This window comes from Ictalurus punctatus, chromosome 16 (genome assembly GCF_001660625.3).
Source record: "Ictalurus punctatus breed USDA103 chromosome 16, Coco_2.0, whole genome shotgun sequence".
NCBI lineage: Eukaryota > Metazoa > Chordata > Actinopteri > Siluriformes > Ictaluridae > Ictalurus > Ictalurus punctatus.
Genome location: NC_030431.2, coordinates 12188760 through 12202336, shown reverse-complemented (window position 1 = coordinate 12202336; position 13577 = coordinate 12188760). Strand labels below are relative to the sequence as shown.

Below are 13577 nucleotides of genomic sequence, written 5' to 3'. Positions count from 1 at the left end.
AATGCCAGTGGAGGCTAGGATTGATTATTATTATTATTATTATTATTATTATTATTATTATTATTATTATTATTATCATCATCATCGTTGTTGTTGTTATTATTATTATTATTATTATTATTATTATTATTATTATTAATAATAATATATGGAACAACTATTACATACAACATGTATAATTATTATTTCAATACCTCTTAAACATATAAGGAATTATTTGGTATTTGGTATTTTGCAAAGAAAAAACAATGATATAAACTCAAAACTCATAATACCAATATTCATAATTCCCATAATTAGTCTGTGACTGTTATTACATAAGAACCTTACTACCAGAAACAACAAGAGAACATCAGAGATACCAGAGAACATGTTTAAATAGTCCATTGTCTAAGAATTGCATAAGAATTCACTCCCTTTGAACTATTCCACATTTTGTCTTGTTATAACCTGTAACTGAAATGGATTTAATTATGTGTTTAATATAGTATATGAACCTACACAGAATAGCCCATTATATTGATGTGGTGATTGTGCCCTGCAATGGACTGGCGCCCTGTCCAGGGTGTACCCCGCCTTGTGCCCGATGCTTCCTGGGATAGGCTCCAGGTTCCCCCGCGACCCTGAAAAGGAGTAAACGGTTGAAGATGGATGGATGGATGGATGGATGGATGGATGGATGGATGGATGGATGGATGGATGGATGGATGGATGATACAGTATGCAAATGAAAAAAACATAAAAATTGTGATTGCATAAATATTCACCTCCATTGCTGTGAAACCCCTAAATTACTTCTGGTATGGTCATTTGCCAACAGAACTCAGATAATTAGTTGAATGGTGTTCAACTATGTGCAAATAAACTGTCGTGTGATCTCAGTATAAATACACCTGTTCCTGGAACTACTAAAAGTTTGTTAGTGGACACATCTAAACAAACATCATCATGAAGACTAAGGACCTATCAAAACAAATCCAGGACAACATTCTGGAAAAGTATCAATCAGAGTTTGGTTATTAAAAATATCCCAAACTTCCTGCAGAGCACAATTAAATCACAGCTGTGACTCTTTCTAGAGGAGGCTGTCCAACAAAAGTCATGTGACTGGTTAAGTGGGGCATTAAGCAGAGAAGCAACTATATCTCCACAGTTACCCCATCATCCCCTTCCTAACTAAAATCAAGTGCAGGTCTCTACAAGTTGTATAGCAGAGTAATGTTTTGAAAAAATTAAATAAACAGAAATATTTCCAGCTGAAATCAAATTTAATTTAAATTCAAATCCAGTCTAGTGTGCCAACTCCTAGGGCTTTACACAATGTATAGTGTCTGTTCATACATTATTCTCTAAATATCAGACATAACAACCCTGTAACTTTCAAACTAAGATCAAAAAACAAATGTTAATTTATTAATCCATCTATTCATTCATTCATTTATTCATTCATTTATTCATCTTCAGTAGTTATTTTATCCTGTCCAGGGTTACAGTGGAGCCAGAGCCTGTTCTCGAAAAACAGGCAGTTGTACCAAGGAAATATATTTATACTCACATGTATATACTGTATATATGGACAATGTCACAAAGCGGCTTGCAGAAATATATAAATTCAATATAAAAATTTTAAATTAATAAGTTTATCCCTAATGAGCAAGCCAGAGACAACTGAGGCAACAGGAGGAAGAAACCTTGAGAGGATTCCCGTCTATACCTATGTACTGTGGGTGGCTGTGGCTCAGGTGGTAGAGTGGGTTGTCCACTAATCGTAGGGTTGGCGGTTTGATTCCCCGCCCACATGACTCCAGATACTGAAGTGTCCTTGGACCCCAAGTTGCTCTTGATGGCAAGTTAGTGCCTTGCATGGCAGCTCTGCTACTGTGTGTGTGAATGAGACACAATGTAAAGTGCTTTGGATAAAAGTGCTATATAAGTGCAGACCATTTACTACCTGGTCAGAAAGTAGAAGTGCAGGAGCATGCAGAACTGTTCATGGCTATTGTAGCAAAACTGTTCATATCAGTTGCAGTTCAAAGACAAAAAAGATTTTTAAGTGCTACCATACTGAGTAATCTCACTGATCTTTAGTCCATGCAGGGCCATCCTCAGCAACAGTGGGTGATTTCCAAACGATGAGAACGCAACCAGAAGTAAGACATCAGGATGGATCAGGCAGGTCCAGAGAGCAGAAGTGGTCACGATCACTGCTATCTCAGGAGTAGCATGTGTAACGAGAGAGAGAGAGAAAGACAGAGAGAGAGATCATAAGGTATGCTAATTGTCACATAATGATTAATGACTATGTATTTTGTGTGTGTGCAGAGTGTGTGCAGAGTGCAAGCAAGGCTAGCTATGACAGCATAACTCAAAGGGAGAGCTAGAAGGTACCCCAGACATGAGGGCACCCTGGGACATAAATCGAGCCATTACACCGTAATAAAAATGATCCATAGTGCCCTACGAATTCTCCCACCTTGTGTCCAGTGTTATGGGGAAGGCTCCAGATGCACCACAACTTTGAGCAGAATAAAACGGTTACTGAAGATGAATGATTAAATGAATTAATTAATAATGATCCAAGCTGAAACTTCTTCGATCTGGCATTGACAGAGCCAATCCAGCACCTTGCAGTGGAATGTGGCCATAACTACACATATAGTCATACAGACGTTTACTGTTGCAATAAAAGTGAACTGAAATTCACATAAAATAGACATGAGACAGCCAGCATCCCCTCCCCTACCCCCACCCCAAACCCAAAGCATGAGAGACAGTTTTGTGTAGATCCAGACATCATTAATCTAAGGATCTAATCTCTTTCTTTCTTCTCCTGTAACTTGTTTGTCCATCGGAAATGTTTTCCCCCCACCCACGGGACCAGTCCTTATTCCTTCTGCTGTCTACTTTCTCCCTCCCACTCACACAGATATACACTAACTCAGCATGCATTATTCACCACCAGCTTTAAAATGACACTCGCAAGCAATCTACAAAGGCTTTAAGCACATAAAGTGAAAAAGCAGAGTGAGAGGGAAAGAGAGAAGTGATCATCTCTGTAACATCCTCATTGACATGTGCATATGTCTACTGATCACTATCATCTTAGTCAGGCTAAGTGTCATGTGGATTGAAGAGGGGTTTAACATGTGAGTCAGCATTGCACATGGTCACTGAGATAAACTATGAAGCTACGTTCAGTCTCACATCCACCGGGGTATCTCACATCCTCTGAGCAGCGAGCTCCATCCGGTCAGAATTCAGCAGAACTTCCTTACAGGCTTAAGTAAAAGCACTCCCTACATGCACTGAGATATTTGAGTCAGATCATTAAATTGAGGTTAGTGGAGGATGAATAGAATGAAAAGGAAGTCTTTCTGTAGCCGCAAGGGCAAAAGACTACATACATAAATACATCAATTATGCATTTAAATTCAGAAGCCTGAATTGTTTCCTTCTTTATCCTAAAGCTTTGCAAAAAATACTTATGTAGATTTACAGTGTGATAAAAAATAAGAAAAAAAAAGAAAAGAAAATCTGTCCTGATATGTACAAAGAAACAACCCTGATATCACTGATTCAGTAAGTGTGAGACTGGCTCGTGTAATTTGATAATCCCTTATGGGAACAAGGAAGAATCGAATGCGTAAAGTATGTGGTACTATAGCACCAGAAACTACTCTGATGTCCACATTTCACAGTCACGGAATTGCCTGTAGCCATGCACTTAAAACAGCTTTCCTTACTGATTTAGTGCCATTGTGTGATCTTGAATCTGCAGATTGAAGAAGTACTACAGTACATCAGAGCTCAACATTTCACTGGAGGTGGATGTTCTTCAGAACAGCATGGAAAGGCCAGTGCAGAAATAGCACTTCTGTCTCAACCTCTATCTTCATTGATTATATAAAGGAATTTTACAATGATATCTTGATAAGACTTCATTATAAGGGTCACATATTAGACATAGCTAAACTTTGCATATAAGAAAATAACTCATCAGTTATTTGACAATATTAGAATTGGTATTGCTTTATTTAGTGCTCTCATATTCTTATGTCATTGTCCATAATGATAATGTTTCTGGAAATGTGCACGTTAATTAATGATTTGTAAAATGATCCATAAAATGCTAACACAAGATAATCTCTCTGAAATGGCTGCTCTTAAAAAGGATACATTGGAGCAGTTGAGGGTTAAAGTCTTGCTCAGTGTCCCAACCATGACAACTTGGCAGTGTTGAGATTAGAACTCACAACCACCTAGGACATCAGGACTTAACCACTGAGCCACCATTTCCCTCAACTAGTGTGCACTAATACAACTACCTCTGCTGCAGAATTAGCTTGCAGTGAAAGACAATGTTCAATACTTTACTAAACTTATTACCAGCATACAAACTTAAATCAAAGAGGGCTTGTGTTCTCAAACAGTGGGGGAAATAAGTATTGGACGCACCAACATTTCTTTCAGTAAATATATTTCCAATGAGGTTATTCACATGAAATTTTCACCAGACATCAGTATTAACTCAAGAAATCTGGAAATGTAAAGAATTCACAACATTAAAGTCCATAAATGAAGTTATGTGTAATTAAGAGGAATGATACAGGAAAAAAGTATTGAACACGCTAACTGAAACTTATTTAATACTTAGTGGAGATGCCTTTGTTTTTAATGATAGCTTCTAGATGCTTCCTGTATGAAGAAATTAATGGGCCGCAGTATTCAGGTGTGACTTTGGCCCATTCTTCTAAACACATTGTCTTTAAATCTTGTTCAGGTGATTGACTCGGCCATTCTAACACCTTGATTTTTTTTTTCTCTGAAACTAATTGAGAGTTTCCTTTGCTGTATGCTTTGGATTGTTGTCCTGCTGGAAGGTCCACCCACATCTCATCTTCATCATCCTGGTGGATGGCAGCAGATTCTTCTCAAGCTAAAGCTGTCAAATAACCTCTGTATACACAACTTATATGCACATTTATTAGCTATGAACTAATGTCTAAAATGTGAAACCATATACTGAAGTATACAGAAATGTCTTTGAAGGACCCACTGGACTCGACCCACCATGTGAAAAAGGAATCTGAGTTACAGCTGCAGCTGATCACAAAACTATTTCTATGGTAAACAGCAATGGTCACTTACTTACAAGGCTAAGCTTTGTGGAATGATCAAACTAGTGGATTATTTCAACAAATGAAAGGTACTCTTCCCTTCCAGACTGCTGTACTGCTGAGTGTGAGTGGGGCTTGGTATTTGTTAGCTCATTACATAGTTTAAAGAGTGCTTAATCTTCAACAATGTTGTATGCATTATACAGTAACTGCTAAGTGAGGATGGGAGGTGCATTTACATTCCAAAACATCATTTACGGATTAGTGTACTACACAAAATGCTAACCCACGTTTGATGAAGAACAGGTTTAAATTACAGACTTCTAGCCCTGTATGCAGAAAATACAGGATACTATTCTGAATGTTATTAGAAATGGGGGTATAGTGGCTTAGAGTTTACCATGTTTGCCTCCCACCTCCGGGGGTGGGGACCTGAATCCCACCTCCACGCTTTGTGTGCAGAGTATGTGTGTTCTCCCTGTGCTTCTGGGGTTTCCTCTGGGTACTCCAGCTTTCTCCCCTAGTCCAAAGACATGCTTTGTAGGCTGATTGGCATTTCCAAATTGTCAGTAGTGTGCGACTGTGCCCTGTGATGGGTTGGCACCCGGTCTAGGGTGTTCCCCGCCTTGTGCCCCGAGTCCCCTCGGATAGTTTCCAAACTCCCCTGCGACCCTGTATTGGATAAGTGATATGGAAAATGTATGGGTGAATTATTAGAAGTATTATCCAAAAATATTTCCTCTGTGTATGTGTGTGTGTGTGTGCGTGTGTGTGTGTGTTGGGGGTGGGTGTCTAGTATACATTAAGCTCTATAGTATTGCTACACTGAAAAGCATCATTTTTTTACAGTCTGCTTTCTGAAACCATGTCACCAGCAGTGAGTCAAAGACAGAATTAGCAAAAAAAAAAAATTGGTATGACTCATCACAATTTAATTTAAGTGGTAATGTTTTGTTTTCTTGTCTTTCTTCCGCTGCCACAGGTACATATTCCACACAAGACTCTCATTTTGAGTTTCTGCAAGAAGACAGAAACAGAGTAAGGGATATCTAATTTAACCATGACGCCAGTGGGATCTTTTCACAATAACAGAATCAGGGGCAACTGTCAGCTTCTAGGAAAGTGTACATATTTTACAGAGGCACTTTTTTAATGCATCATCTTTAAAATGACAAGTACAGTCTTGTGAAAAAAAGTACACCCCATGTCAAAATTCTTTGACTTATTTGGACAAGCAAACATTTGATCCTCTCTGAATCAGTGCCTATTAATAAAGTTGATAAACTCTATCAAATGAGATAAAATTTACATTTTGGAGTAATTTTTACAATTTAAATGAACAAAAAACTGATCAGTCACATGCAAAAGTAAGTACACCCCTTCATTTATCACACCTTCAAATCCATAAAATTAAATCAGGTGTTGAAGATTGGGTGCCAGTGATTAGAACCTGCTTAGGGAGTGCAGGTGGAACCTGTCTTACTTATACCCCTCTCATATCTAGTGTTTCGTGTTCCCTTTGTTATTTGGGTGTGTGGTGTCATCATGCCAAGATCTAAAGAGTTCTATAAGGCCTTCAGAAAAAAGGTTGTGGATGCATATGAGTCTGGCAAGTGATTTAAAAACATCTCCAAATTATTTGCAATACATCATTCCACTGTAAGGAAAATCATCTACAAATGGTACAGATTTCAAACAACTGCCAATTTGTCCAGGATAGCCCGTCCCAGCAAATTCAGTCCAAGTCTGATGCAAAAAGAGATCTCAAAGAACCCCAAAATTTCCCCAAAAATCACAAGATCTGCTAGTAAGTCTTGTAACTGTTGGTGTCAAAGTGCATGCTTCTACAATCAAAACGAGATTGCACAAAATTGACCTGTATGGGAGGCGTGTCAGGAAAAAGCTTTTGATGACTACAGTTTGCCAGTGAGCATATAGGCAAAGACCAGGCCTTTTGGAATAATGTGCTCTGGACAGATGAATCAAAGATAGAGTTGTTTGGTCACAGTAACAGCAGACCAAAGACAGCTTTTCAGGAGAATCACCTCATACCAACTGTGAAGCACAGTGGTGGTAATGTGATGGTTTGGGGTTGCTTCGCTGCCTCAGAGACTGTACAGCTTGCATTCATTGATTCAACTATGAATTCTGCATCAAATCAAAGATTGCTTGAAGATAATGTAAGGCCATCTGTCCAAAAGTTGAAGTTGAGCCAAAAGTGGACCTTTCAACAGGATAATGATCCTAAGCACACTGTCAAATCCACCAAGGAATGGCTCAAAAAGAAGAAATGGAATGGTCTAGTCAAAGCAATTGGATTTTGAAATGGGTAGTTCATGCAAGAAAACCCTCAAACATCTTGCAACTGAAATAAAAAATAATAACTGAAAAATAATAGCATCTGAGGCCAAGGGTGTATTGACTATTTAAACAGAAGAATATCACATCTATTCATATTTCTGTTGAATGAATGATTGAAAAAGCTAATTTTCCTTGTGGTTTTGTTCAAGTATATCAACTTTTTTTTAAATAAGCACTGTTTCAAAGATGATCAAATGTTTGCTTGTCAAAATAGGTAAAAAAAAGTCAACAATTTCCATGGGGTGTACTTATTTTTTCACATGACTGTATATAGATACCCAGGTGTGCTTGAGAAATATATCTACTATTATCACATTTTTGAGTTGTATGCCAAGTTGATTGTTTCACCTCACACTTTAGGTGCTGTTTTTCTTTATGTTGAGCTTGGCGGCCTGTTCTTCATTAGAGATGCACCTGTGTAAAGGTGTAAGAAAAAAACCTTTACTCTGCATCTCTCTTACTTCCAACTTATTATAACTGGGTTATTCCACCTTTGGGTCAAATGAGACATATTCACTGGTCAACTTTAGCAGAATAAAGAATCACTGTTTTTACTGTCCTATAGCTCTGTATAGGTCTATAGGTCTATATTTATTGCTCACATGGTTTGGGAGAGGGAACATGCTTTGCTCTTTGCCAAAAGGGGTGGTGTGTTGAGATCCTGCATACTTCTCACCTTCCACTAACATCTCCTCATAGTGAGTAAGTTTACAAGCACAACTGGTATCAATTAGGATACCATTCCACTGGAACACATTTGTTTTTCTTTTATGGCATACCCTGCGTGAAGCAGCAGCCAGAGCGGCAGTGAAGCCATTCTCATGGTCTTGTTTACATGGTTTATTTTAATTCACTTATGGTGATTTATTTTAATTCACTACTGAATTTTAGTTCAGTAAATGAGGATATTTATTTATTCTACCAATAGAGTACATATTTCCATAAAGCTGTTTCTGAATCTGTTTCTCAGGCAATGTGAAACAGATCATGAGGAGCTCCATGGCTACCCCTAAACAAACTAACAGATAGTAACAAGATGTTTTTGGTTCAAGGATTCCAAATTAAATAATTATTTCTGTGTAATAATGAGTCACTTTGTATACTAGCAGTCGCACTATGGGAATGTAAGACTGAAGTAAAGCAAATAAATAACCAGCACTAGACATGCAACTAGTGTACTCTCTTTTAACTCTCTTAAAATGTCATTTGCTAAACTTACTATAAAAATGTCTCTCTGCGTTTGCCAACCAAAATATTTCCCACAGTCCAAGCTCACTGCAGTGCAGTCTCTATGGGCCTCTGAAGTCAAGACTGCTGCAACATAGTCCCTTTGGACTTCCACAGAGCCCAAACTTGGATTGAATTGATAACATGGCAGTCAACAGCTGCTATTATAGATATGTATTATATGCACAGCAGAGTCATGTCTTCTCCACTCAGAATCATGAATTCAGTGAGACATTTTAAAGCCTCTGTAAAGCTCTTTGTGGCTTTATTCCCTATCTGAAACCCCCTTCACACTATCTTGGTTTGAGGTTTGAGTCTACTGTAGGTCAGCTTCTGAGTGTATTACGAGGGAAGTGTTTCACATCTCTCGCTAAACATATTTATGCAATGGAGTCGGCCAGAGGTATGACGATATACTGATATGATTGTATACTGTAGGAAGAAAATATGAAATAGTCATATAGTTAAAGTTATGCTATCATAATACAGTTTCAGGAAACTGGTAGAGAACCAGCATAACCTCCTTTAGTAGCAACGACTTTCCCCAAATGTTTCCTGTGGCTGCAGATCAGATGAGCATTATGGTGAAGAGATATTTTTCAATTTTTTTTTTTTTTTGCACAAACAGCACCATTTTGGTCATGCCACACCATATCAATTGGACTGTTCTTGATTCAGTGTGTTTTGGATCTTGTTACATCATCAAGCTCAAGGGTAGAAGCTCCAAACCATGATGCTCCCACCATCATGCTTCTCAGTTGGGATGAGATGTTGGTTTTGGTTTGCAGTGCTTTTTCCGTTAAAATACAGCATTGTGAATGGATATAAAGCCTATCTCACAGTGGATCTGAAGTATCTCCCGGGAACAGTGGGTGTTATGCACAAACACAGCCAGGATGGGACTCTGAATTCAAAATAGTTGTTTGAAAAGTTGCTGTTAAAATGTTCTGTTACAATTTTTGATAGAATTTTTGTTAAAGGTAGCAGTCCATTAAAATATGAGTTAATTAATAACTAAATAGTTTAAAAATATATTTATTTTTTGTCAAACTTCTTTATAATAATTTTCATTAATACATTAAAAGATATGAACAAATCATTAGTTATTCAGAGTTTGGCAATGAGCAGTAAACATTGCTACATGTTTTTAAATGTTTAAAAATCATTTGAGGAAATAAAAAAGAAGTACAGGTAATTCTCCCTCAAGTACTCAATCACTCACTCACTCACTCACTTAACCACTCACTCACATTCAGTAACCACTTCATCCTGGTCAGGGTCAGGATGGATCCAGAACCCAGGAGGCACCCTTAAACTCACACCCAAGCTCAAGATCAAACTGGAGATCCTGGAGCTGTAAGGCTGAAATGATTACAAGTAATTCTAAAGTTCACAAACCTTTTCTTCTAACTGTATACATTATTACCACAGTCTGGGAAATTTCCTGAACACTAAGAGCAGAGTCCTAGTTGGACACAGCCTCTTCCTGGCAAAACCCTTCTGACTGATGTCCTGCATGTGGATGGGGTTGATTGCACTGTGCATTTGAGCTTTAGGTGGTCTCTAAACTGCAAACAGATTGCACTCACTTTCCTCCTTTATGACATGATACTGAGTCACACTTTTCAGAACTTTTACTAGACTAAATTTCTCTGAGTCAGGGAAGGAAAGCAATGTTTTTTTGTTCACAGACGCATGGATATGATCAAATGAGTATGCTTTTACAAATAAATCTCTTTCTGGCCTGCTCAGAATTCTTTTTCAGAGTCTTTTTTAAGGGTGCAACGTTTTTTGCCCGTTTAATCAAGAAAATTTTAATACTGACCTTTGTTCATATATGAAATTCTCATATCTTTTAAACATGACAGAGTTATTTTAGAGTAATGCTATTTAACTGACATATTAATATGGATTAGCTCTAAAACCCATAGCGCATATATGCTCTATTCTATACTTCTATAAGCTATTTATAATTTGATATTCAAAATATATGAAAAATGTTCAGATAAGTCAAGTCAAGTGGCTTTTATTGTCATTTCAACCATATACAGCTGGTACAGTACACAGAACCATGGTGCTACATAAAACAACACACTAACCACATGAGACAACACAGAACTAAATAAGATCTACACGTTTCTACATAAAGTGCACGTGCAAACGTGTGCAAACAACACAAGACAGTACAGTAACTACTAAAACAGGAAACGTTATCATTCAAAACCTTACAATTAAAAAATTTGAATAACCAATAGATAAATAAATTCTGTCAATGTGAGACAGATGTTTGAATTAGAATGCTACTTATTATGTACTTATATGCCACTTATAATGTTATTGATAGTCTTGGATAATAGTTTCTGTCCAATGAGTAACTTTTAAATATATGAATAAAAAATATAGTTCTAGTGGTGAAATGAAATATTACTTTATAAATCTTTGTATATGACTCAGCAGATTTTATGTGATAAATCATCCTTTTAATCAATTGTCATTACAGATGAGGAACTATCATATTCTGTCTACTTCTAGTGAGATTGCAATGACAATTCCACATAACAAGAAAAATCCAGTGCTGATTACTGAAGAAGTTTTACCATGATTTCATATCTCTTATTTCCCCTTTTGGGAAAAACATCCTTGTCCTTTTTCTAAACAAAAACATATTCAGACAGTTAACATTACCAGGAACCTCTGGCAGGCAATGAGCAAACACTTCAGAAAGCATTTGTCCTAGTACATAAACTGGAAATGGGAAAAGTAAATTACATTAAATGGGCCATTTTCCTAACTGTGGACTCCACCCAGTCCCAGCCTCATTTAAAATTCACCAGTGAAAGTATTTTTTTAATGAATCTCAAACCTCAGATGAAGATACTACTGTGTTTGCCTGATTAGTCACTAGCACTACGAACAGTTTACCACTAGCCATTGCTAGTGAATCATTTTTACCACTAATTTCCCAAATCTCTTACCTGCCATCTCTCCAGCAGGGAGGGTGAAGGCTAACATGTGCTTCCTCTGAGAAGCCAGTCAGTATTAAATTTTTGATCTGCTGCCCATGCTGCGTCACAGGAAGCGTAACACCCGGTGAAATGCACAAGGAATCCAACCTCTGCATGGAATCCAATCCTCTGCATACATGAACTCACAAATACCAACAATTAGTTAGTTTTGCTGTGATTGACAGTGAAATGGGAGTGAGAGACAGTTATGCCATCCCTCCCACCCAGAAAGTATGGCCAACTTTATTATCTTCACATGCAAATGCTTTTCTATTGCGCCATATGGGAGCAATGCCACATGTTTGTATGTATGTATGTATAAAATTATAGGCACTGACTCAAACCTACAGTACATGTCCAGAATGATTGGTACCCTTCATTAAACTAATATATATATGTATGTATGTATATTGTTGAAATATATGGTGATACTTCATATGTGTACATAGGGTGTGTACACTTTTGTATATCCTTTGGTTTGTTCATGTGAACTGCCCTCTTCATTTCAGACCACAGTTTCAGTAGAGTTCATATACAGAGAATGAGATGATTTTGTATTGTTGTTGTTGTTGTTGTTGTTGTTGTTTTAAATCATTTCAGTGTTGATTCTGATGTTTTGGGCCTTTATCTTGTTGAAAAAGTCATCCTAACTTCCTGGCAGAGGCAACCAGATTTTGGGCTTAAATATCCTGGTACTTAGCAGAGCTCATGATACTGTCAGTGTTTACAAAAATCCATGAACCACCAACCACAAAACAGCTCCAAGTCATTCAGCGATCCACCAGCAGATTATACAGTGAGTATGAATGCATTTGCTTGTCTACAGTCTCATGCTGATAGTTTTCATGACCAAAAAGCACAATTTTGGTCTTATCTCACCAAAACAAATGATTACAACTGTAACGCCAATGATGCCCACATACTGAAGTTCAGATGCTGCAGTATGTGGATTTCTCTCAGAAAGGCCTTCTTTCTTACAATTCTTTAAAACAGCTTATTTTTTTAAAATTATTTTGTTCTTACAGAGGTGATGTCTAGTGGTTACATTTAAAATGTGAAAACTCTAAGAATCAACTAGTCTGTGCAGTCCTAAAACCATCGTCCTGAAACCATTATGCCATGCATAATGTTTTCATTTACTGATTACTAACATATCAGATAAGTAAGTTGATGTATAGTTCGAAACATTTGGAATAATTTCAAATGATTAAGTATATTTCTTGCTTGTGTTCACACTTTCACCCACAGTTTCACCCATCTGAATTTTGCTGTTCTGAAAAGAAAAAAAACCCCACAAAAAACAAACAATACCACCACCACCACCACCACCATCAACAACAACCATAACAATAACAATAACAACAGGAAAATTCTTATACCTCACAAATGCTGTTGTTAAAGTCAATTATTTTGTTGATTTTATTACTTGGGCCTTTAATGATTCATCTAACATACTTTACCTGAGCCAATGAAGACTTTAGTAAAGCCCTTAAAATGGCACCATGGATTTCCCCTGTTGTAAGGACAATGACAAGGGGAAATCAGTGAGGGTGTATTCGAAACCATACTGGAATTCAAGCACTTGTGCTAAAGTTTCACCTGTGATGATTGTATACTGAACATCTGTAACATAATTGTTAGCATATTGTAGCTGTATGTTCTTTTATAGCCATTGCAATGACTAAAAAATGCAAACTGAACACAGACTCTGTTTCTCTTACTTAATCTGATTCACAGTCACGGGTCTGTTCCAGATGGACTTCTTTATTTTCCTCACAAACAAATTCCTTTGAGAGACAAAGCTGGCTAACATGGCGAGATTGAAATCAGTTTGTTGTTATTCATAGTGGTTTTAAATGAGATCAGG

The 13577-nt window shown here is 37.3% G+C and overlaps 1 long non-coding RNA gene across 3 annotated transcripts; it reads right to left on the bottom strand.

The window, feature by feature from the left end:
- Positions 1-226: 226 nt before the first annotated feature.
- Positions 227-12602, bottom strand: LOC128635211 (uncharacterized). Of its 3 annotated transcripts, XR_008398133.1 has the most exons (4): positions 5518-5779; positions 2066-2207; positions 1715-1878; positions 227-623 (listed from the first exon to the last, which is right to left on the bottom strand). It is a non-coding gene; the product is annotated as an uncharacterized LOC128635211 (long non-coding RNA). The 3 variants fall into 3 exon arrangements; XR_008398134.1 differs by lacking the exon at positions 5518-5779 and adding an exon at positions 11681-12602 and having other exon boundaries at positions 1715-2207; XR_008398132.1 differs by having other exon boundaries at positions 1715-2207.
- Between the last annotated feature and the right edge of the window lie 975 nt (positions 12603-13577).